The following is a 22,083-nucleotide window of genomic DNA, read 5'->3' on the forward strand; positions in this document are numbered from 1 at the left end:
TCCTCGTTAGTATAGTGGTCAGTATCCCTGCCTGTCACGCGGGAGACCGGGGTTCCCGACGGGGAGGTTAAACCTTTTCTGGATTTTTTTTAGTTCTTGACAAATATTCTTGAAGATTAGGTTGAGTCAAGTAGGGAATGGGTGCCAAGAACTGACTCTTTAAGAAAAAAGCACCGGCAACGCTAGTCATCGTACAATATTTGTGCACAATTGCTTATATTAGGCGGCCGGACCACTTTATTGAGTCCCCCTCAGCAGCATTTAGTGCTCCTGTTGTCTGCGAAGTCCAAATTGTAACCCTGAATCAGTTCCTCTTCTGACCCTTTGTATCATGTTACATGACGAGTAATGATCACCTGTTAGCTTTATCCCTAATTATAACTCTCACTCTTTCCCTGCATCTAACCCTAGCTCTAATCCCATCATTAACCTTGGTCCGGGCACACGCGTGAACCCTTACTCTCATCTCAGCCTCTCCTGGTGATACATCACACCTGGATCGTTTGCTCCCTGTGGGCTGTGGGAAATTTGCTACCAGCACGCCCTGGAAGTGGGGCTCATTCCGCTGCAACGGGAGGTCTTCCCAGGACGCGTCACAGCTCAACGCAGGAGCTCCTGGGTTTCGAAGGCTCTTGCAGCAAGCCTTCACAAAGCAGCAGGGAGCGCCGTTCCAGATGGGAAACTTGAGACTGGATGTCCAGAAAAGCAAGACGTCAGAAGCGAAACCTTTTTCCTGCAGGGTGTGGCATACCATCCGCTTGCTCATTGCGACAGAGGTGGCACCAATGAAGGAAGAGGTCAACGTTACGTTCTTCTTTAAAATGCAAGGCCAGGAAAAGTGGCAGCGGCGGGATTTGAACCCACGCCTCCGAAGAGACTGGAGCCTTAATCCAGCGCCTTAGACCGCTCGGCCACGCTACCTTCCTGCTAGTTGCCAAAAGCGGAACTTGACCCGTTTCCCGGCCCGCTTTAGTGCTTTGCCTTTTCTCCTTGGAAAGTCTGGAGACAGGCAGTGGAAGGGCAGGCAAACTGTCAGGTGCGCAGAGGAGGGGAGACCATGAGGCAAGGTGGGAGATGGGGGAAAGAAGTGAGAAAAAAACTAATCGCAAGCTAGGGCAGGATTCGGAAAGTGAAGCCGAAAAGGGGCTTAGCATGCAGCCCAGGGGTTTCTTTGACTGTCCTAAACCCACAGGGACTTTGCCGTCCTCAGCTCATGAGACTTGAGATGGGTAGCTTGATTTGCTGAGGAAATGCGGGATGACAGATTCAACTCTGGAGTCAAACATAGCCCGGAACTATCACCTTAAACTGAGTTTTAAGCCTGGTGCCGATAAAAAGAAAGAAATTAGCCTTAGATCGGGCAAGCCGTTTGACGGGGGAAAATGAGACCTCCTAGGCCATCTAGGTGGTCGCTGGATGCTGTGCAGACATCAGCAGCTGCTCATTTCATGCCCTCATGTCTCCTCGTTAGTATAGTGGTCAGTATCCCCGCCTGTCACGCGGGAGAAACCTTTTCTGGATTTTTTTTAGTTCTTGACAAATATTCTTGAAGATTAGGTTGAGTCAAGTAGGGAATGGGTGCCAAGAACTGACTCTTTAAGAAAAAAGCACCGGCAACGCTAGTCATCGTACAATATTTGTGCACAATTGCTTATATTAATTAGGCGGCCGGTCCACTTTATTGAGTCCCCCCTCAGCACCATTTAGTGCTCCTGTTGTCTGCGAAGTCCAAATTGTAACCCTGAATCAGTTCCTCTTCTGACCCTTTGTATCATGTTACATGACGAGTAATGATCACCTGTTAGCTTTATTCCTAATTATAACTCTCACTCTTTCCCTGCATCTAACCCTAGCTCTAATCCCATCATTAACCTTGGTCCAGGCACACGCGTGAACCCTTACTCTCATCTCAGCCTCTCCTGGTGATACATCACACCTGGATCGTTTGCTCCCTGTGGGCTGTGGGAAATTTGCTACCAGCACGCCCTGGAAGTGGGGCTCATTCCGCTGCAACGGGAGGTCTTCCCAGGACGCGTCACAGCTCAACGCAGGAGCTCCTGGGTTTCGAAGGCTCTTGCAGCAAGCCTTCACAAAGCAGCAGGGAGCGCCGTTCCAGATGGGAAACTTGAGACTGGATGTCCAGAAAAGCAAGACGTCAGAAGCGAAACCTTTTTCCTGCAGGGTGTGGCATACCATCCGCTTGCTCATTGCGACAGAGGTGGCACTAATGAAGGAAGAGGTCAACGTTACTTTCTTCTTTAAAATGCAAGGCCAGGAAAAGTGGCAGCGGTGGGATTTGATCCCACGCCTCCAAAGAGACTGGAGCCTTAATCCAGCGCCTTAGACCGCTCGGCCACGCTACCTTCCTGCTAGATGCCGAAAGCGGAACTTGACCAGTTGCCCGGCCCGCTTTAGTGCTTTGCCTTTTCTCCTTGGAAAGTCTGGAGACAGGCAGTGGAAGGGCAGGCAAACTGTCAGGTGCGAAGAGGAGGGGAGACCATGAGGCAAGGTGGGAGATGGGGGCAAGAAGTGAGAAAAAAACTAATCGCAAGCTAGGGCAGGATTCGGAAAGTGAAGCCGAAAAGGGGCTTAGCATGCAGCCCAGGGGTTTCTTTGACTGTCCTAAACCCACAGGGACTTTGCCGTCCTCAGCTCATGAGACTTGAGATGGGTAGCTTGATTTGCTGAGGAAATGCGGGATGACAGATTCAACTCTGGAGTCAAACATAGCCCAGAACTATCACCTTAAACCGAGTTTTAAGCCTGGTGCCGATAAAAAGAAAGAAATTAGCCTTAGATCGGGCAAGCCGTTTGACGGGGGAAAATGAGACCCCCTAGGCCATCTAGGTGGTCGCTGGATGCTGTGCAGACATCAGCAGCTGTTCATTTCATTCCCTCATGTCTCCTCGTTAGTATAGTGGTCAGTATCCCCGCCTGTCACGCGGGAGACCGGGGTTCCCGACGGGGAGGTTAAACCTTTTCTGGATTTTTTTTAGTTCTTGACAAATATTCTTGAAGATTAGGCTGAGTCAAGTAGGGAATGGGTGCCAAGAACTGACTCTTTAAGAAAAAAGCACCGGCAACGCTAGTCTTCGTACAATATTTGTGCACAATTGCTTATATTAGGCGGCCGGTCCACTTTATTGAGTCCCCCTCAGCACCATTTAGTGCTCCTGTTGTCTGCGAAGTCCAAATTGTAACCCTGAATCAGTTCCTCTTCTGACCCTTTGTATCATGTTACATGACGAGTAATGATCACCTGTTAGCTTTATCCCCAATTATAACTCTCACTCTTTCCCTGCATCAAACCCTAGCTCTAATCCCATCATTAACCTTGGTCCGGGCACACGCGTGAACCCTTACTCTCATCTCAGCCTCTCCTGGTGGTACATCACACCTGGATTGTTTGCTCCCTGTGGGCTGTGGGAAATTTGCTACCAGCACGCCCTGGAAGTGGGGCTCATTCCGCTGCAACGGGAGGTCTTCCCAGGACGCGTCACAGCTCAACGCAAGAGCTCCTCGGTTTCGAAGGCTCTTGCAGCAAGCCTTCACAAAGCAGCAGGGAGCGCCGTTCCAGATGGGAAACTTGAGACTGGATGTCCAGAAAAGCAAGACGTCAGAAGCGAAACCTTTTTCCTGCAGGGTGTGGCATACCATCCGCTTGCTCATTGCGACAGAGGTGGCACTAATGAAGGAAGAGGTCAACGTTACGTTCTTCTTTAAAATGCAAGGCCAGGAAAAGTGGCAGTGGTGGGATTTGAACCCACGCCTCCGAAGAGACTGGAGCCTTAAGCCAGCACCTAAGACCGCTCGGCCACGCTACCTTCCTGCTAGTCGCTGAAAGCGGAACTTGACCCGTTGCCCGGCACGCTTTAGTGCTTTGCCTTTTCTCCTTGGAAAGTCTGGAGACAGGCAGTGGAAGGGCAGGCAAACTGTCAGGTGCGAAGAGGAGGGGAGACCATGAGGCAAGGTGGGAGATGGGGGCAAGAAGTGAGAAAAAAATTAATCGCAAGCTAGGGCAGGATTCGGAAAGTGAAGCCGAAAAGGGGCTTAGCATGCAGCCCAGGGGTTTCTTTGACTGTCCTAAACCCACAGGGACTTTGCCGTCCTCAGCTCATGAGACTTGAGATGGGTAGCTTGATTTGCTGAGGAAATGCGGGATGACAGATTCAACTCTGGAGTCAAACATAGCCCGGAACTATCACCTTAAACCGAGTTTTAAGCCTGGTGCCGATAAAAAGAAAGAAATTAGCCTTAGATCGGGCAAGCCGTTTGACGGGGGAAAATGAGACCCCCTAGGCCATCTAGGTGGTCGCTGGATGCTGTGCAGACATCAGCAGCTGCTCATTTCATGCCCTCATGTCTCCTCGTTAGTATAGTGGTCAGTATCCCCGCCTGTCACGCGGGAGAAACCTTTTCTGGATTTTTTTTAGTTCTTGACAAATATTCTTGAAGATTAGGTTGAGTCAAGTAGGGAATGGGTGCCAAGAACTGACTCTTTAAGAAAAAAGCACCGGCAACGCTAGTCATCGTACAATATTTGTGCACAATTGCTTATATTAGGCGGCCGGTCCACTTTATTGAGTCCCCCTCAGCACCATTTAGTGCTCCTGTTGTCTGCGAAGTCCAAATTGTAACCCTGAATCAGTTCCTCTTCTGACCCTTTGTATCATGTTACATGACGAGTAATGATCACCTGTTAGCTTTATCCCTAATTATAACTCTCACTCTTTCCCTGCATCTAACCCTAGCTCTAATCCCATCATTAACCTTGGTCCGGGCACACGCGTGAACCCTTACTCTCATCTCAGCCTCTCCTGGTGATACATCACACCTGGGATCGTTTGCTCCCTGTGGGCTGTGGGAAATTTGCTACCAGCACGCCCTGGAAGTGGGGCTCATTCCGCTGCTACGGGAGGTCTTCCCAGGACGCGTCACAGCTCAACACAAGAGCTCCTGGGTTTCGAAGGCTCTTGCAGCAAGCCTTCACAAAGCAGCAGGGAGCGCCGTTCCAGATGGGAAACTTGAGACTGGATGTCCAGAAAAGCAAGACGTCAGAAGCGAAACCTTTTTCCTGCAGGGTGTGGCATACCATCCGCTTGCTCATTGCGACAGAGGTGGCACTAATGAAGGAAGAGGTCAACGTTACGTTCTTCTTTAAAATGCAAGGCCAGGAAAAGTGGCAGCGGCGGGATTTGAACCCACGCCTCTGAAGAGACTGGAGCCTTAATCCCGCGCCTTAGACCGCTCAGCCACGCTACCTTCCTGCTAGTCGCGGAAAGCAGAACTTGACCCGTTGCCCGGCCCGCTTTAGTGCTTTGCCTTTTCTCCTTGGAAAGTCTGGTGACAGGCAGTGGAAGGGCAGGCAAACTGTCAGGTGCGCAGAGGAGGGGAGACCATGAGGCAAGGTGGGAGATGGGGGCAAGAAGTGAGAAAAAAACTAATCGCAAGCTAGGGCAGGATTCGGAAAGTGAAGCCGAAAAGGGGCTTAGCATGCAGCCCAGGGGTTTCTTTGACTGTCCTAAACCCACAGGGACTTTGCCGTCCTCAGCTCATGAGACTTGAGATGGGTAGCTTGATTTGCTGAGGAAATGCGGGATGACAGATTCAACTCTGGAGTCAAACATAGCCCGGAACTATCACCTTAAACTGAGTTTTAAGCCTGGTGCTGATAAAAAGAAAGAAATTAGCCTTAGATCGGGCAAGCCGTTTGACGGGGGAAAATGAGACCCCCTAGCCCATCTAGGTGGTCGCTGGATGCTGTGCAGACATCAGCAGCTGTTCATTTCATGCCCTCATGTCTCCTCGTTAGTATAATAGTCAGTATCCCAGCCCGTCACGCGGGAGACCGGGGTAGGTTAAACCTTTTCTGGATTTTTTTTAGTTCTTGACAAATATTCTTGAAGATTAGGTTGAGTCAAGTAGGGAATGGGTGCCAAGAACTGACTCTTTAAGAAAAAAGCACCGGCAACGCTAGTCATCGTACAATATTTGTGCACAATTGCTTATATTAGGCGGCCGGTCCACTTTATTGAGTCCCCCTCAGCAGCATTTAGTGCTCCTGTTGTCTGCGAAGTCCAAATTGTAACCCTGAATCAGTTCCTCTTCTGACCCTTTGTATCATGTTACATGACGAGTAATGATCACCTGTTAGCTTTATTCCTAATTATAACTCTCACTCTTTCCCTGCATCTAACCCTAGCTCTAATCCCATCATTAACCTTGGTCCAGGCACACGCGTGAACCCTTACTCTCATCTCAGCCTCTCCTGGTGATACATCACACCTGGATCGTTTGCTCCCTGTGGGCTGTGGGAAATTTGCTACCAGCACGCCCTGGAAGTGGGGCTCATTCCGCTGCAACGGGAGGTCTTCCCAGGACGCGTCACAGCTCAACGCAGGAGCTCCTGGGTTTCGAAGGCTCTTGCAGCAAGCCTTCACAAAGCAGCAGGGAGCGCCGTTCCAGATGGGAAACTTGAGACTGGATGTCCAGAAAAGCAAGACGTCAGAAGCGAAACCTTTTTCCTGCAGGGTGTGGCATACCATCCGCTTGCTCATTGCGACAGAGGTGGCACTAATGAAGGAAGAGGTCAACGTTACTTTCTTCTTTAAAATGCAAGGCCAGGAAAAGTGGCAGCGGTGGGATTTGATCCCACGCCTCCAAAGAGACTGGATTCTTAATCCAGCGCCTTAGACCGCTCGGCCACGCTACCTTCCTGCTAGATGCCGAAAGCGGAACTTGACCAGTTGCCCGGCCCGCTTTAGTGCTTTGCCTTTTCTCCTTGGAAAGTCTGGAGACAGGCAGTGGAAGGGCAGGCAAACTGTCAGGTGCGAAGAGGAGGGGAGACCATGAGGCAAGGTGGGAGATGGGGGCAAGAAGTGAGAAAAAAATTAATCGCAAGCTAGGGCAGGATTCGGAAAGTGAAGCCGAAAAGGGGCTTAGCATGCAGCCCAGGGGTTTCTTTGACTGTCCTAAACCCACAGGGACTTTGCCGTCCTCAGCTCATGAGACTTGAGATGGGTAGCTTGATTTGCTGAGGAAATGCGGGATGACAGATTCAACTCTGGAGTCAAACATAGCCCGGAACTATCACCTTAAACCGAGTTTTAAGCCTGGTGCCGATAAAAAGAAAGAAATTAGCCTTAGATCGGGCAAGCCGTTTGACGGGGGAAAATGAGACCCCCTAGGCCATCTAGGTGGTCGCTGGATGCTGTGCAGACATCAGCAGCTGTTCATTTCATGCCCTCATGTCTCCTCGTTAGTATAGTGGTCAGTATCCCTGCCTGTCACGCGGGAGACCGGGGTTCCCGACGGGGAGGTTAAACCTTTTCTGGATTTTTTTTAGTTCTTGACAAATATTCTTGAAGATTAGGTTGAGTCAAGTAGGGAATGGGTGCCAAGAACTGACTCTTTAAGAAAAAAGCACCGGCAACGCTAGTCATCGTACAATATTTGTGCACAATTGCTTATATTAGGCGGCCGGTCCACTTTATTGAGTCCCCCTCAGCAGCATTTAGTGCTCCTGTTGTCTGCGAAGTCCAAATTGTAACCCTGAATCAGTTCCTCTTCTGACCCTTTGTATCATGTTACATGACGAGTAATGATCACCTGTTAGCTTTATCCCTAATTATAACTCTCACTCTTTCCCTGCATCTAACCCTAGCTCTAATCCCATCATTAACCTTGGTCCGGGCACACGCGTGAAACCTTACTCTCATCTCAGCCTCTCCTGGTGATACATCACACCTGGATCGTTTGCTCCCTGTGGGCTGTGGGAAATTTGCTACCAGCACGCCCTGGAAGTGGGGCTCATTCCGCTGCAACGGGAGGTCTTCCCAGGACGCGTCACAGCTCAACGCAGGAGCTCCTGGGTTTCGAAGGCTCTTGCAGCAAGCCTTCACAAAGCAGCAGGGAGCGCCGTTCCAGATGGGAAACTTGAGACTGGATGTCCAGAAAAGCAAGACGTCAGAAGCGAAACCTTTTTCCTGCAGGGTGTGGCATACCATCCGCTTGCTCATTGCGACAGAGGTGGCACTAATGAAGGAAGAGGTCAACGTTACTTTCTTCTTTAAAATGCAAGGCCAGGAAAAGTGGCAGCGGTGGGATTTGATCCCACGCCTCCAAAGAGACTGGAGCCTTAATCCAGCGCTTTAGACCGCTCGGCCACGCTACCTTCCTGCTAGATGCCGAAAGCGGAACTTGACCAGTTTCCCGGCCCGCTTTAGTGCTTTGCCTTTTCTCCTTGGAAAGTCTGGAGACAGGCAGTGGAAGGGCAGGCAAACTGTCAGGTGCGAAGAGGAGGGGAGACCATGAGGCAAGGTGGGAGATGGGGGCAAGAAGTGAGAAAAAAACTAATCGCAAGCTAGGGCAGGATTCGGAAAGTGAAGCCGAAAAGGGGCTTAGCATGCAGCCCAGGGGTTTCTTTGACTGTCCTAAACCCACAGGGACTTTGCCGTCCTCAGCTCATGAGACTTGAGATGGGTAGCTTGATTTGCTGAGGAAATGCGGGATGACAGATTCAACTCTGGAGTCAAACATAGCCCGGAACTATCACCTTAAGCCGAGTTTTAAGCCTGGTGCCGATAAAAAGAAAGAAATTAGCCTTAGATCGGGCAAGCCGTTTGACGGGGGAAAATGAGACCCCCTAGGCCATCTAGGTGGTCGCTGGATGCTGTGCAGACATCAGCAGCTGTTCATTTCATTCCCTCATGTCTCCTCGTTAGTATAGTGGTCAGTATCCCCGCCTGTCACGCAGGAGACCGGGGTTCCCGACGGGGAGGTTAAACCTTTTCTGGATTTTTTTTAGTTCTTGACAAATATTCTTGAAGATTAGGCTGAGTCAAGTAGGGAATGGGTGCCAAGAACTGACTCTTTAAGAAAAAAGCACCGGCAACGCTAGTCATCGTACAATATTTGTGCACAATTGCTTATATTAGGCGGCCGGTCCACTTTATTGAGTCCCCCTCAGCACCATTTAGTGCTCCTGTTGTCTGCGAAGTCCAAATTGTAACCCTGAATCAGTTCCTCTTCTGACCCTTTGTATCATGTTACATGACGAGTAATGATCACCTGTTAGCTTTATCCCCAATTATAACTCTCACTCTTTCCCTGCATCAAACCCTAGCTCTAATCCCATCATTAACCTTGGTCCGGGCACACGCGTGAACCCTTACTCTCATCTCAGCCTCTCCTGGTGATACATCACACCTGGATTGTTTGCTCCCTGTGGGCTGTGGGAAATTTGCTACCAGCACGCCCTGGAAGTGGGGCTCATTCCGCTGCAACGGGAGGTCTTCCCAGGACGCGTCACAGCTCAACGCAAGAGCTCCTCGGTTTCGAAGGCTCTTGCAGCAAGCCTTCACAAAGCAGCAGGGAGCGCCGTTCCAGATGGGAAACTTGAGACTGGATGTCCAGAAAAGCAAGACGTCAGAAGCGAAACCTTTTTCCTGCAGGGTGTGGCATACCATCCGCTTGCTCATTGCGACAGAGGTGGCACTAATGAAGGAAGAGGTCAACGTTACGTTCTTCTTTAAAATGCAAGGCCAGGAAAAGTGGCAGTGGTGGGATTTGAACCCACGCCTCCGAAGAGACTGGAGCCTTAATCCAGCACCTAAGACCGCTCGGCCACGCTACCTTCCTGCTAGTCGCTGAAAGCGGAACTTGACCCGTTGCCCGGCACGATTTAGTGCTTTGCCTTTTCTCCTTGGAAAGTCTGGAGACAGGCAGTGAAAGGGCAGGCAAACTGTCAGGTGCGCAGAGGAGGGGAGACCATGAGGCAAGGTGGGAGATGGGGGCAAGAAGTGAGAAAAAAACTAATCGCAAGCTAGGGCAGGATTCGGAAAGTGAAGCTGAAAGGGGCTTAGCATGCAGCCCAGGGGTTTCTTTGACTGTCCTAAATCCACAGGGACTTTGCCATCCTCACCTCATGAGACTTGAGATGGGTAGCTTGATTTGCTGAGGAAATGCGGGATGACAGATTCAACTCTGGAGTCAAACATAGCCCGGAACTATCACCTTAAACTGAGTTTTAAGCCTGGTGCCGATAAAAAGAAAGAAATTAGCCTTAGATCGGGCAAGCCGTTTGACGGGGGAAAATGAGACCTCCTAGGCCATCTAGGTGGTCGCTGGATGCTGTGCAGACATCAGCAGCTGCTCATTTCATGCCCTCATGTCTCCTCGTTAGTATAGTGGTCAGTATCCCCGCCTGTCACGCGGGAGAAACCTTTTCTGGATTTTTTTTAGTTCTTGACAAATATTCTTGAAGATTAGGTTGAGTCAAGTAGGGAATGGGTGCCAAGAACTGACTCTTTAAGAAAAAAGCACCGGCAACGCTAGTCATCGTACAATATTTGTGCACAATTGCTTATATTAGGCGGCCGGTCCACTTTATTGAGTCCCCCTCAGCACCATTTAGTGCTCCTGTTGTCTGGGAAGTCCAAATTGTAACCCTGAATCAGTTCCTCTTCTGACCCTTTGTATCATGTTACATGACGAGTAATGATCACCTGTTAGCTTTATTCCTAATTATAACTCTCACTCTTTCCCTGCATCTAACCCTAGCTCTAATCCCATCATTAACTTGGTCCAGGCACACGCGTGAACCCTTACTTTCATCTCAGCCTCTCCTGGTGATACATCACACCTGGATCGTTTGCTCCCTGTGGGCTGTGGGAAATTTGCTACCAGCACGCCCTGGAAGTGGGGCTCATTCCGCTGCAACGGGAGGTCTTCCCAGGACGCGTCACAGCTCAACGCAGGAGCTCCTGGGTTTCGAAGGCTCTTGCAGCAAGCCTTCACAAAGCAGCAGGGAGCGCCGTTCCAGATGGGAAACTTGAGACTGGATGTCCAGAAAAGCAAGACGTCAGAAGCGGAACCTTTTTCCTGCAGGGTGTGGCATACCATCCGCTTGCTCATTGCGACAGAGGTGGCACTAATGAAGGAAGAGGTCAACGTTACTTTCTTCTTTAAAATGCAAGGCCAGGAAAAGTGGCAGCGGTGGGATTTGATCCCACGCCTCCAAAGAGACTGGATCCTTAATCCAGCGCCTTAGACCGCTCGGCCACGCTACCTTCCTGCTAGATGTCGAAAGCGGAACTTGACCAGTTGCCCGGCCCGCTTTAGTGCTTTGCCTTTTCTCCTTGGAAAGTCTGGAGACAGGCAGTGGAAGGGCAGGCAAACTGTCAGGTGCGAAGAGGAGGGGAGACCATGAGGCAAGGTGGGAGATGGGGGCAAGAAGTGAGAAAAAAATTAATCGCAAGCTAGGGCAGGATTCGGAAAGTGAAGCCGAAAAGGGGCTTAGCATGCAGCCCAGGGGTTTCTTTGACTGTCCTAAACACACAGGGACTTTGCCGTCCTCAGCTCATGAGACTTGAGATGGGTAGCTTGATTTGCTGAGGAAATGCGGGATGACAGATTCAACTCTGGAGTCAAACATAGCCCGGAACTATCACCTTAAACCGAGTTTTAAGCCTGGTGCCGATAAAAAGAAAGAAATTAGCCTTAGATCGGGCAAGCCGTTTGACGGGGGAAAATGAGACCCCCTAGGCCATCTAGGTGGTCGCTGGATGCTGTGCAGACATCAGCAGCTGTTCATTTCATGCCCTCATGTCTCCTCGTTAGTATAGTGGTCAGTATCCCTGCCTGTCACGCGGGAGACCGGGGTTCCCGACGGGGAGGTTAAACCTTTTCTGGATTTTTTTTAGTTCTTGACAAATATTCTTGAAGATTAGGTTGAGTCAAGTAGGGAATGGGTGCCAAGAACTGACTCTTTAAGAAAAAAGCACCGGCAACGCTAGTCATCGTACAATATTTGTGCACAATTGCTTATATTAGGCGGCCGGACCACTTTATTGAGTCCCCCTCAGCAGCATTTAGTGCTCCTGTTGTCTGCGAAGTCCAAATTGTAACCCTGAATCAGTTCCTCTTCTGACCCTTTGTATCATGTTACATGACGAGTAATGATCACCTGTTAGCTTTATCCCTAATTATAACTCTCACTCTTTCCCTGCATCTAACCCTAGCTCTAATCCCATCATTAACCTTGGTCCGGGCACACGCGTGAACCCTTACTCTCATCTCAGCCTCTCCTGGTGATACATCACACCTGGATCGTTTGCTCCCTGTGGGCTGTGGGAAATTTGCTACCAGCACGCCCTGGAAGTGGGGCTCATTCCGCTGCAACGGGAGGTCTTCCCAGGACGCGTCACAGCTCAACGCAGGAGCTCCTGGGTTTCGAAGGCTCTTGCAGCAAGCCTTCACAAAGCAGCAGGGAGCGCCGTTCCAGATGGGAAACTTGAGACTGGATGTCCAGAAAAGCAAGACGTCAGAAGCGAAACCTTTTTCCTGCAGGGTGTGGCATACCATCCGCTTGCTCATTGCGACAGAGGTGGCACTAATGAAGGAAGAGGTCAACGTTACTTTCTTCTTTAAAATGCAAGGCCAGGAAAAGTGGCAGCGGTGGGATTTGATCCCACGCCTCCAAAGAGACTGGAGCCTTAATCCAGCACCTTAGACCGCTCGGCCACGCTACCTTCCTGCTAGATGCCGAATGCGGAACTTGACCAGTTGCCCGGCCCGCTTTAGTGCTTTGCCTTTTCTCCTTGGAAAGTCTGGAGACAGGCAGTGGAAGGGCAGGCAAACTGTCAGGTGCGAAGAGGAGGGGAGACCATGAGGCAAGGTGGGAGATGGGGGCAAGAAGTGAGAAAAAAACTAATCGCAAGCTAGGGCAGGATTCGGAAAGTGAAGCCGAAAAGGGGCTTAGCATGCAGCCCAGGGGTTTCTTTGACTGTCCTAAACCCACAGGGACTTTGCCGTCCTCAGCTCATGAGACTTGAGATGGGTAGCTTGATTTGCTGAGGAAATGCGGGATGACAGATTCAACTCTGGAGTCAAACATAGCCCGAACTATCACCTTAAACCGAGTTTTAAGCCTGGTGCCGATAAAAAGAAAGAAATTAGCCTTAGATCGGGCAAGCCGTTTGACGGGGGAAAATGAGACCCCCTAGGCCATCTAGGTGGTCGCTGGATGCTGTGCAGACATCAGCAGCTGTTCATTTCATTCCCTCATGTCTCCTCGTTAGTATAGTGGTCAGTATCCCCGCCTGTCACGCGGGAGACCGGGGAGGTTAAACCTTTTCTGGGTTTTTTTAGTTCTTGACAAATATTCTTGAAGATTAGGTTGAGTCAAATAGGGAATGGGTGCCAAGAACTGACTCTTTAAGAAAAAAGCACTGGCAACGCTAGTCATCGTACAATATTTGTGCACAATTGCTTATATTAGGCGGCCGGTCCACTTTATTGAGTCCCCCTCAGCACCATTTAGTGCTCCTGTTGTCTGCGAAGTCCAAAATATAACCCTGAATCAGTTCCTCTTCTGACCCTTTGTATCATGTTACATGACGAGTAATGATCACCTGTTAGCTTTATCCCTAATTATAACTCTCACTCTTTCCCTGCATCTAACCCTAGCTCTAATCCCATCATTAACCTTGGTCCGGGCACACGCGTGAACCCTTACTCTCATCTCAGCCTCTCCTGGTGATACATCACACCTGGGATCGTTTGCTCCCTGTGGGCTGTGGGAAATTTGCTACCAGCACGCCCTGGAAGTGGGGCTCATTCCGCTGCAACGGGAGGTCTTCCCAGGACGCGTCACAGCTCAACGCAAGAGCTCCTGGGTTTCGAAGGCTCTTGCAGCAAGCCTTCACAAAGCAGCAGGGAGCGCCGTTCCAGATGGGAAACTTGAGACTGGATGTCCAGAAAAGCAAGACGTCAGAAGCGAAACCTTTTTCCTGCAGGGTGTGGCATACCATCCGCTTGCTCATTGCGACAGAGGTGGCACTAATGAAGGAAGAGGTCAACGTTACATTCTTCTTTAAAATCGGGCGATTTGGCGCGTTATCAAGAATTAAAATAAAATGCAAGGCCAGGAAAAGCTGCAGCGGTGGTATTTGAACCCACGCCTCCGAAGAGACTGGAGCCTTAATCCAGCTCCTTAGACTGCTTGGCTACGCTACCTTCCTGCTGGTTGCCGAAAGAGGAACTTGACCAGTTGCACGGCCCGCTTTAGTGCTTGCTTCCAAGATGCCGGGGTAATCCTTGTTGTTATAATATTAGAAAACAACAAGTACAACACCGGAACGTCACCCTTCAGGATCTCATTACAGAGCCTGTTAGGACCGGTGGCCATGGAAACAGATTATTTTCTTATAAGGTTTTCGACCAATTAAAGTGAAATATTTACCGGCCAGGAGGAAGCAAATTGATCAAAGTCATATTCACAATCAGATTTTCTATATGACTGACTAAAGTGATCACCCAATTCGCCAGCCGAGATGGGATTAGACTGAAAATGTTCCTGCATCTTAGTCAGACCATTTGTAACGCTCCGAAAATTGTGTGTGTTCTTTTGACAAATTATAAGGAGCATGTTTCCCCTTCTCTCTGTAGATGAATGTATTTATAACTCCTACACCAGTTCTTATAAACCTGCCTACGATGCTTAACTTGTATCCTAAATTCATTGACCAATACATGGCCCTTAATGGCCTCCCAGATATCCTTTCTCAATTTCCTTTTATGATATTGTACTACGGGGTCAAATAAGTGAGTCACTTTAGATCTTATATTTTTAACAAGGGAACCAGACCGATTTAGTTTTTCAATAAATGTGGGAAAGAGATTGGAGTGGAACATTTCAATAGGCTCTACCAGAGTATTATCTGATACAAACATTTTCACTCTTCCATTCAAACCAGCAATATCAGTAATTCGCCTTGCCAGCCTAGTCCCACCCAGATTTACCACCAAGTTTGAATTGATTCCCTCAATCGAACTTTCAATTTCAAAATCAAGCTTAGCTGAAACAATGAAATGATCACTTAAAGAACTGTTATTTATCCTAACTTCAACAAACGATTGAAATAAGTGTACAGAAAGTGTATAGAATCAAATACTCCAAATCGTCCCCAATAAATATTTACCAGTAACATGGTTCACTGAGAATAGAATAACCTTTATGGCTAAGATACCATAAACGGAATTGGAGACCTCTTCATGTTTCACTAAAACGGCATTCCTATTGGCCGTAACCAAGCCGCTCAAAGGACGCCAGCCCTGACTAGGAGATGCCATTTGTTGGAAAACCTTTTTTTTTATTGTTATATGGCTAAGAAACCTTAACCTTTAACAAAAGGAAGCAAACATTTGCATACACTGTTAAAACCTGAGTTATTAATGAAAACAAAAAATAACATCAAAGTGGATACACAAATTCAAAGACATTAAAAAACATACAATCTCAAAGATTTTAAAAAATTCACAAATGCAAGAACAGTAGAAGTCATAAGGCCAGCCAGACAAATCACCCATATCTGATCACCATCATGTAAGGTCAGTTGTTTAAAAACATTTCCCAGATATTTACACCTTTGGCCATGAACAGCAGGACACTCCACCAGAATATGTTTAAGACTTTCGATCACAAATTCAGTATTACATAATCTACAGTTTCTTGTTGAGGATCCAGCAAGCCGCACCTAGGCAGCAATGTTTTGGTTGCCAACATATTCCATCTAAAATGTAGAAATGTATACCTAACATGCTTAACCGGATAAAAAGCCAAATGGGAGGCCTGAGTGCCCAGCCTCTTATGATTATTTTGTAGGTGTGCCAAAGATAGATAGGCATGCATCATTTCAGTTGTCTTAATCGAATCGTATTCATACAACAGTTTCTTCACCCGCACAGGATTCTCCATAAGATATTGAAAGGAGAGTCCCAGTTCTACCAAGAGACCTTGGGAGTATGAACATGTCTCACTAATCCAGGGAAACAGCTTAGAATTCAAAATTACTCTAAAATCATCATACAAGGAACCGTTAGGGGGACAAAGAATCGTTTGTACAATAGATAGGATCTTCCACTGCCCTCTTGCTGTTAAACAGACAATACCAAGCTCATACCTAAGGGCATGTATGGGCACAGAGTTCGGAAGGTGTAACACCCTTCTCCAGATTAATGCTTCCAGATATTGTAGATAATCCACACTCCCTAAAGGATATGCATCAATACCATATATGATCTTAGGTATAATGTTACCCTCATAATACCTAATTGCGGGCACAAGTGAAAAAGTACAGAAACGAGAATCAATTCTCCCAAGTCGACTCGCAAGTGCAATCGTACGATTCTTCAGCCATTCCTTCATTCTGTTTAAATATGGTTGGCATAGGAGCAATAACCCCAAGTAGATAAGCGATGTCACTTTTTCCACTGGAATCTTAGCTATATGCCACGTATATGAACACTTTACCCTGCCTTATTTTAGATTTTGTAGGATTCATTTGAAGAAAATGCCCATCCACGAATTTCGAAAAAGGCATTTAACAATCGTAGGTAATCCTAATGCAGTGCAGTCAAGCAGGACTTTGGAAAACTGTATAGCCATCAAAAAATGTGTGGGCCATTTACCACAACTCATGTAAAAGAATCAAATCGCAATCACACAGAGCTGCTGTTATTTCCGGGGAACCATGAAGCTGTTCAAACCCCAACTGTTCCAACTTTTTAATGACAAAGCTTTCGTTACTGGAAATCCACCCTCTTTCATGTTCACACAACTTCTTGGTTGAACATGCCAGGGATTCGGGGAGCCATTGCCAGTCAATGGTACCATTCCTCATGGACTTCACATCAGTATTCAAAAACACCACCATCCTCTGATTATTTTGCCCTGAAACACAGGTTACTTTCAGAGGCTTTAAGCAAGCCCCTTCTATAATCATTACCTGGTTCACAGTCTCCCATTCCTCATGCGAATCACTCCCCAAAACTACTCTCGGATCAGATCATAACCTTTTGCCCTTATTGCATCTATTTCTGCAAAAATGAGATTAACTACATTTGGTGGGGAATAAAATCCAGTTGCACAAAATCCGTTTTATTATTAGATGTAAAATACACTCTATCGATGTCTTTGGGGCCAATTAACTGTAATTTGGGGAAACGTATGCAAAAGTTTCAGAACACTGCTTCTATTCAGGAGAACATCTGAAAAGTCAGTCTCCAACCTCTCGAGGATATAGCTTTTTGTGGAGCTATCAGAACACCCCACACCCTCAACATCGTTCCTTAATATAGATGGCATATTATGCGAGAGAGAACATATCGCTTAACCTACCACCGGTCTATCATTGGAATAATCACTGACATGTATGCTGCACACCCCTTGTTATTTGATTATCTGGTATACCAAAATAATTCCCTGACACACAATTTGCCAAGAGGCAGGAATCCATTACCCGATTTAAAGATTGTGTCAGTAGTCTTACGTCAACGACACTCTGAGGTTTTATATGTAACTGCATAGCTCTCAACTCACACGCTTTTACGGTCCTATAAGCCAATTGACAAATAATAATCTTTTTTTAAAAAAAGAGCGGTTTGCTGGATATAGTGACGTTTTATGTGTAACGTTCTATAAACAAATTCACAAATAATAATACAAACACAATAAAAGAGTGGATTGCAGTGCTGAAAGCCCGCGAACATATCAACATACAAAATGGCGTCTTATCGTTTTTAGCGGAAACATGAACGTTTGGATTTTAGCCATAGTTCATGCGGAGCTGCAGGCTATTACAGTCAGCTAGTTGATTCGGGAATTTCCAACTGTCAACAGTCAATAGTTGCTTGTGATAGTCCTGTTTAATTATCTAAACCCACAATACACCGGCTGACCCAGAAAACTGGTTCAGGGGTGTGTGTCCTTATTGTTTCCCCTTGTTTTTCAGGAAAGTGCAAAACATGTGTTAACCGAGTGTGCTAAACTGGGACCCGTTTATATGTGTAACTAGGGTGGAAAGGTCCACTCGTATGTGTCCATTAAGACCAAATCCTTTTGGGATTATTGTCTGAATACACAATCAATCTCTGATGAACAGACACTATACCGTGTATGGAAGCAAGCCCAGGCCATTGTCAAACTGGCCCTGATTAGGCAAGTGGGCATTTGTGGCGGCTGCGTGATTGTTGTTCTGAACCACTAGGTGTGGTTTTCTTATGCTCTTATGTGATGGCTATGTTATTACATGAACTGACTGAGTAACGTACAACACTGGATTTGTATAATACTTTTATGGTATTGAGTGGTTGTTTGCCCTACAATGCAATTGTATTACCATATTATTTGAGTTCAGTTCATTCTGAAATTGATACGTTTCATTGTTTATTTGTGTACAACTTTTTGAGATATCACACAATAAAGATGTATTATTATAAAGTGTGTAAAAGCAGTGTGCCTGTCAATCTCACTTGTATCCGTTTACACAGCATCTAAAAAGCGGACTTTTTATGAAAGGCATTAATTTGGAGCAGACACCAGAAACTACTAATCACAGGAACATATGCTGAAATAGTAGCCCAGAAAAGTAGCTGTGGCCATGTTTTGCTAAACTGGGTTTTCCTGATTTATCTTTCATGTTCACATACTTTAAGTTAGTTATGTATGCTGTTCTTTCGCAACAACGACCAACCCTTTGAAATACAAGCATTAACAGAACTACATGACCCAGAATGCACTTTGCATCACTTAATAAACAGCCACCATCATTAAACTGCTTGTCTCCGAAAGCGCTCCCTTGCTCAGCACAGTGATTCCTGCAGAACTACATATCCCAGAATGCACGTAGGCTGCCTCCGACCAGAAAATACACAGGGTCCAATACCTATAAGGAATTTCGCCCCACACGAATACACATCTCACAGTGCACTTCGCCCTCTCAAAACACATGTTCATACAGGACTGACTGCATGTGCCAGCATCCAGTATGTTTCGGTAGACATGCTGCAACACGATTATGTGTCCCATAATGCAATTGTGTTACAGGGGAAGATTATGAACCACTAGCCCCGGATCCCCAATGGCTGATGTCTGGTAGGGTGGGTTTAAGAGCATGCTTGGGAGGATGGTCAGGGTCGGACTGGGACAAGAAATAGGCCCAGTCACCCAAAAAAAAGTGACCCACCCCTCGCCTGACGACCCTTGACCTCTGATGACATCACCAGAAGTGATGTAATTTTACCCCACCCCAAAGTGACATCCCAGGAAGCTGAAACACGACCTTTCACCCCTTGACAAAACAGGAAGTGGCATCAAATAGCATTGTCCCTAAGTACACTAAATAACTGAATCCAAGCAGACGTCCAAGGACAAATGATGATATGTTATTGTATAGCACTTAGGCTTAAGCTCTTTTTTATAGAAGAAATATGCATACAATTATCATCCAACCTGTGTTGGTACTCAATTATCGACCTAAGAAGGATGAAAGGCTTTTTTGGCAGAGAAAAAAACAATTTGAAAAAGAAAATATATATTTTTTTCAATTTTCTTTTCTTCCAAACCGGCTATGGGACACACACTCCTTTGAGGAAAGAGATCCACCAAATCACCATCGAAGCAGCGTTGTACACGGACAACACAAAGCACTCATTGTCTGCAGGGGCGTAGGAGACCCATAAAATCTGGGGGGGACAGGGGACACATTGGGACTTTTCTTTATTTATTTATTGTTTTTTAGTCAAAGAACTCGACTTTTTGCAAAATTAAAATAGCAGTACGTATTAAATCACATATATCATCACTGTATAAAACAAGAGTAAAGAAAAAAGACAACCGAAGAAAATTAAGAAAAAGAAAAGCAAGAGTACAAAATTCTTTTATTTGGCGTCTCACTTCAGAAGGCTCAGCTCACGTAAAAATCTTACCACTTCCCAGGTCAAAAGGCAATAATATTCAAGATGCCTTGCTTCACTTTTTCTGCCATTTTAATTTCTGATCCTGTCATAGCCACTTATTTGTCTGAGAGTGCAAAAGGCCAGAGGTGGCATGCAGCAAAATTTGAGCAAATGAAGGGAAAAAAATGTATATGCCAAAAGTGTGCCCTCTTATGTTATTCCATATTCCTCCTACAGCAGTAATAATATGTATGCCGCTCTCTAAGCGTTTCTAAGAGAAGATCTGTTAATGATCTCTGCCGAGCATTCTCAGTGCAATCTTCAACTTAACTAATAGCCACTACATGGCAAAATGAAGCTCTCACTTCAAGCAGGCCTTTTACAGGATGCCATATCGGGATTTTCCACTCATTAGACAGTACCCAAGGCATACTTGCATACTTGCTTAATGTATCTGATTCATTTTGGATTCCTCAAATACACGCGCGGAGTCCGGTGCAGAGTCCAGTCTGCCTCCAGTTCTTGCTGTGTTGTGTGCGATATTCGAGGAGCTGCACGACGTGTTCAAGTCCTCTTTCTTTTTCCTACTGGGCTGGGCTAACTGCTCAAAAACCTCTCCAGCGCGCGGAGCGCGGCGCGGAGTCCGGTGCAGAGTCCAGTCTGCCTCCAGTTCTTGCTGTGTTGTGTGCGATATTCGAGGAGCTGCACGACGTGTTCAAGTCCTCTTTCTTTTTCCTACTGGGCTGGGCTAACTGCTCAAAAACCTCTCCAGCGCGCGGAGCGCGGCGCGGAGTCCGGTGCAGAGTCCAGTCTGCCTCCAGTCCGCTTACATCGCTGAAGACGCTTTGAGCTGCAATTCTAAGATTGCCAAACCATCGGTAAGAAACACCATGGTAATTGACATCCGTCCGCAGACGCGGCAAGTAACTTTGAATGCACGAAATCGTGGAGAGTTTTCTTATTCAACTGAACCCGTGCTGCCAGCTGTCGGTGCAAACGTGACCGTTCCTTCTCCTTCCCTACCCACCCCGTCCTCTCCCCTCCCCCCACTCCCTTCCATTATAACCTGTGCTTCCCTTCCACTCCCTCCTCTTTCGCCTTACCCAGATCAAGCTGTGGTCGAAAGTCTTCCGCATGGTTTCACAAAATCTTACATTGACAGCTCTAGCGATCTCGCAGCTAATCCTGTAATAAGAACATCTCCTGTCTCTGTCAAGCAAACTGTAGTGTCTGCGGTCGACGTGAAAGTCGTACAGACTTATATAGCCGATTCTCAGTCTACCCTCACGTCTCATGACGAGACCTCAGTTCTTGAAAGTGCCACTGTAAAAACGCAGACTGAAAATACTGCGGCACCTGTTGTCGTTTCCGACTTTGAAACTCATCTGCCGCTTGCTACACACGGTGATGAAATGAATAAAATCAAACAAGCTGTGCTGGCTGACAATCCGACACACGCACTTCACTCCAACGAGTTAGTGAACGTGTGCCATAACACCTTGCTACCGCACACAGTTCTGGTCGAATCCGACCTACTCGCGGAATCTAATACGGAAATTGTGCATCATCCTTCTGAGTCAAATGGTATGATTGAAATTGATACTGTTTTCTTGCCTTCGCCGTTCGATGTAACGGATTCCGAATTATTGGCCTTGAAGATCTCAAATGGGCATGAAATTTCAACAAATTTTTCCTTCATTCCGCCCTCAAATAATGATACCTTATGTGACCCAGTAGTCAGTCGAACTTTCACTGCGTCCACGGCTCCTGCACTCACATTGGACTTACAAGGACGTGAAACCACAGTACCTCAACCCCTTTTACCTCCCCTGCTTATGTCTACTCACAAAAAAAGCCAAGGAGTGGACTTAGCGGGACGAGAGGCGCGGTTGACGGAGCGCCTGACGGCGGACTATCAAGCCGTCAAAAATAAATTAATCTACAGCGTTTCGATGGCTCCACAAACTAGATCAACATCTAAAGTAAAGCCGCCAAATAACAATGAGAAAGACGCAAAGAGCGCGCAAAAATCAAATTTCATGCTCAAATCTTTCACAAGTACACCTCAGCAAAAAGATGCATTAAGCATCCATAACATGGGCATCCCTACGACAAAAAAATCACAATCATGTTCCTTAAAGGACCCGATGGAAAATCTGCGTTTTCACCATAGTTCCAAAACAGCCTCTCATTCTCCAAGAAATGAATGGAGCTCTAGTAAAAACGATGAACCATCAACTTCTGAATCTGAGTCAATTTCCCGCAATAAAGAAAATCTATCGGTTGCAGCTGGGATTCAGATACATAACAATGTTCTGGCGGCTTCATCTCTAGCCTTGATTCCAT

At 47.0% G+C, this 22,083-nt stretch overlaps 1 non-coding gene across 1 annotated transcript; it reads right to left on the reverse strand.

Moving 5' to 3' along the window:
* Positions 1 to 6,630: 6,630 nt before the first annotated feature.
* On the reverse strand, positions 6,631 to 6,712 carry TRNAL-AAG (transfer RNA leucine (anticodon AAG)). Its single transcript has one exon. It is a non-coding gene; the product is annotated as a tRNA-Leu (tRNA).
* Between the last annotated feature and the right edge of the window lie 15,371 nt (positions 6,713 to 22,083).

This window comes from Ambystoma mexicanum, chromosome 1p (assembly GCF_040938575.1).
Source record: "Ambystoma mexicanum isolate Mex_15411 chromosome 1p, UKY_AmexF1_1, whole genome shotgun sequence".
NCBI lineage: Eukaryota > Metazoa > Chordata > Amphibia > Caudata > Ambystomatidae > Ambystoma > Ambystoma mexicanum.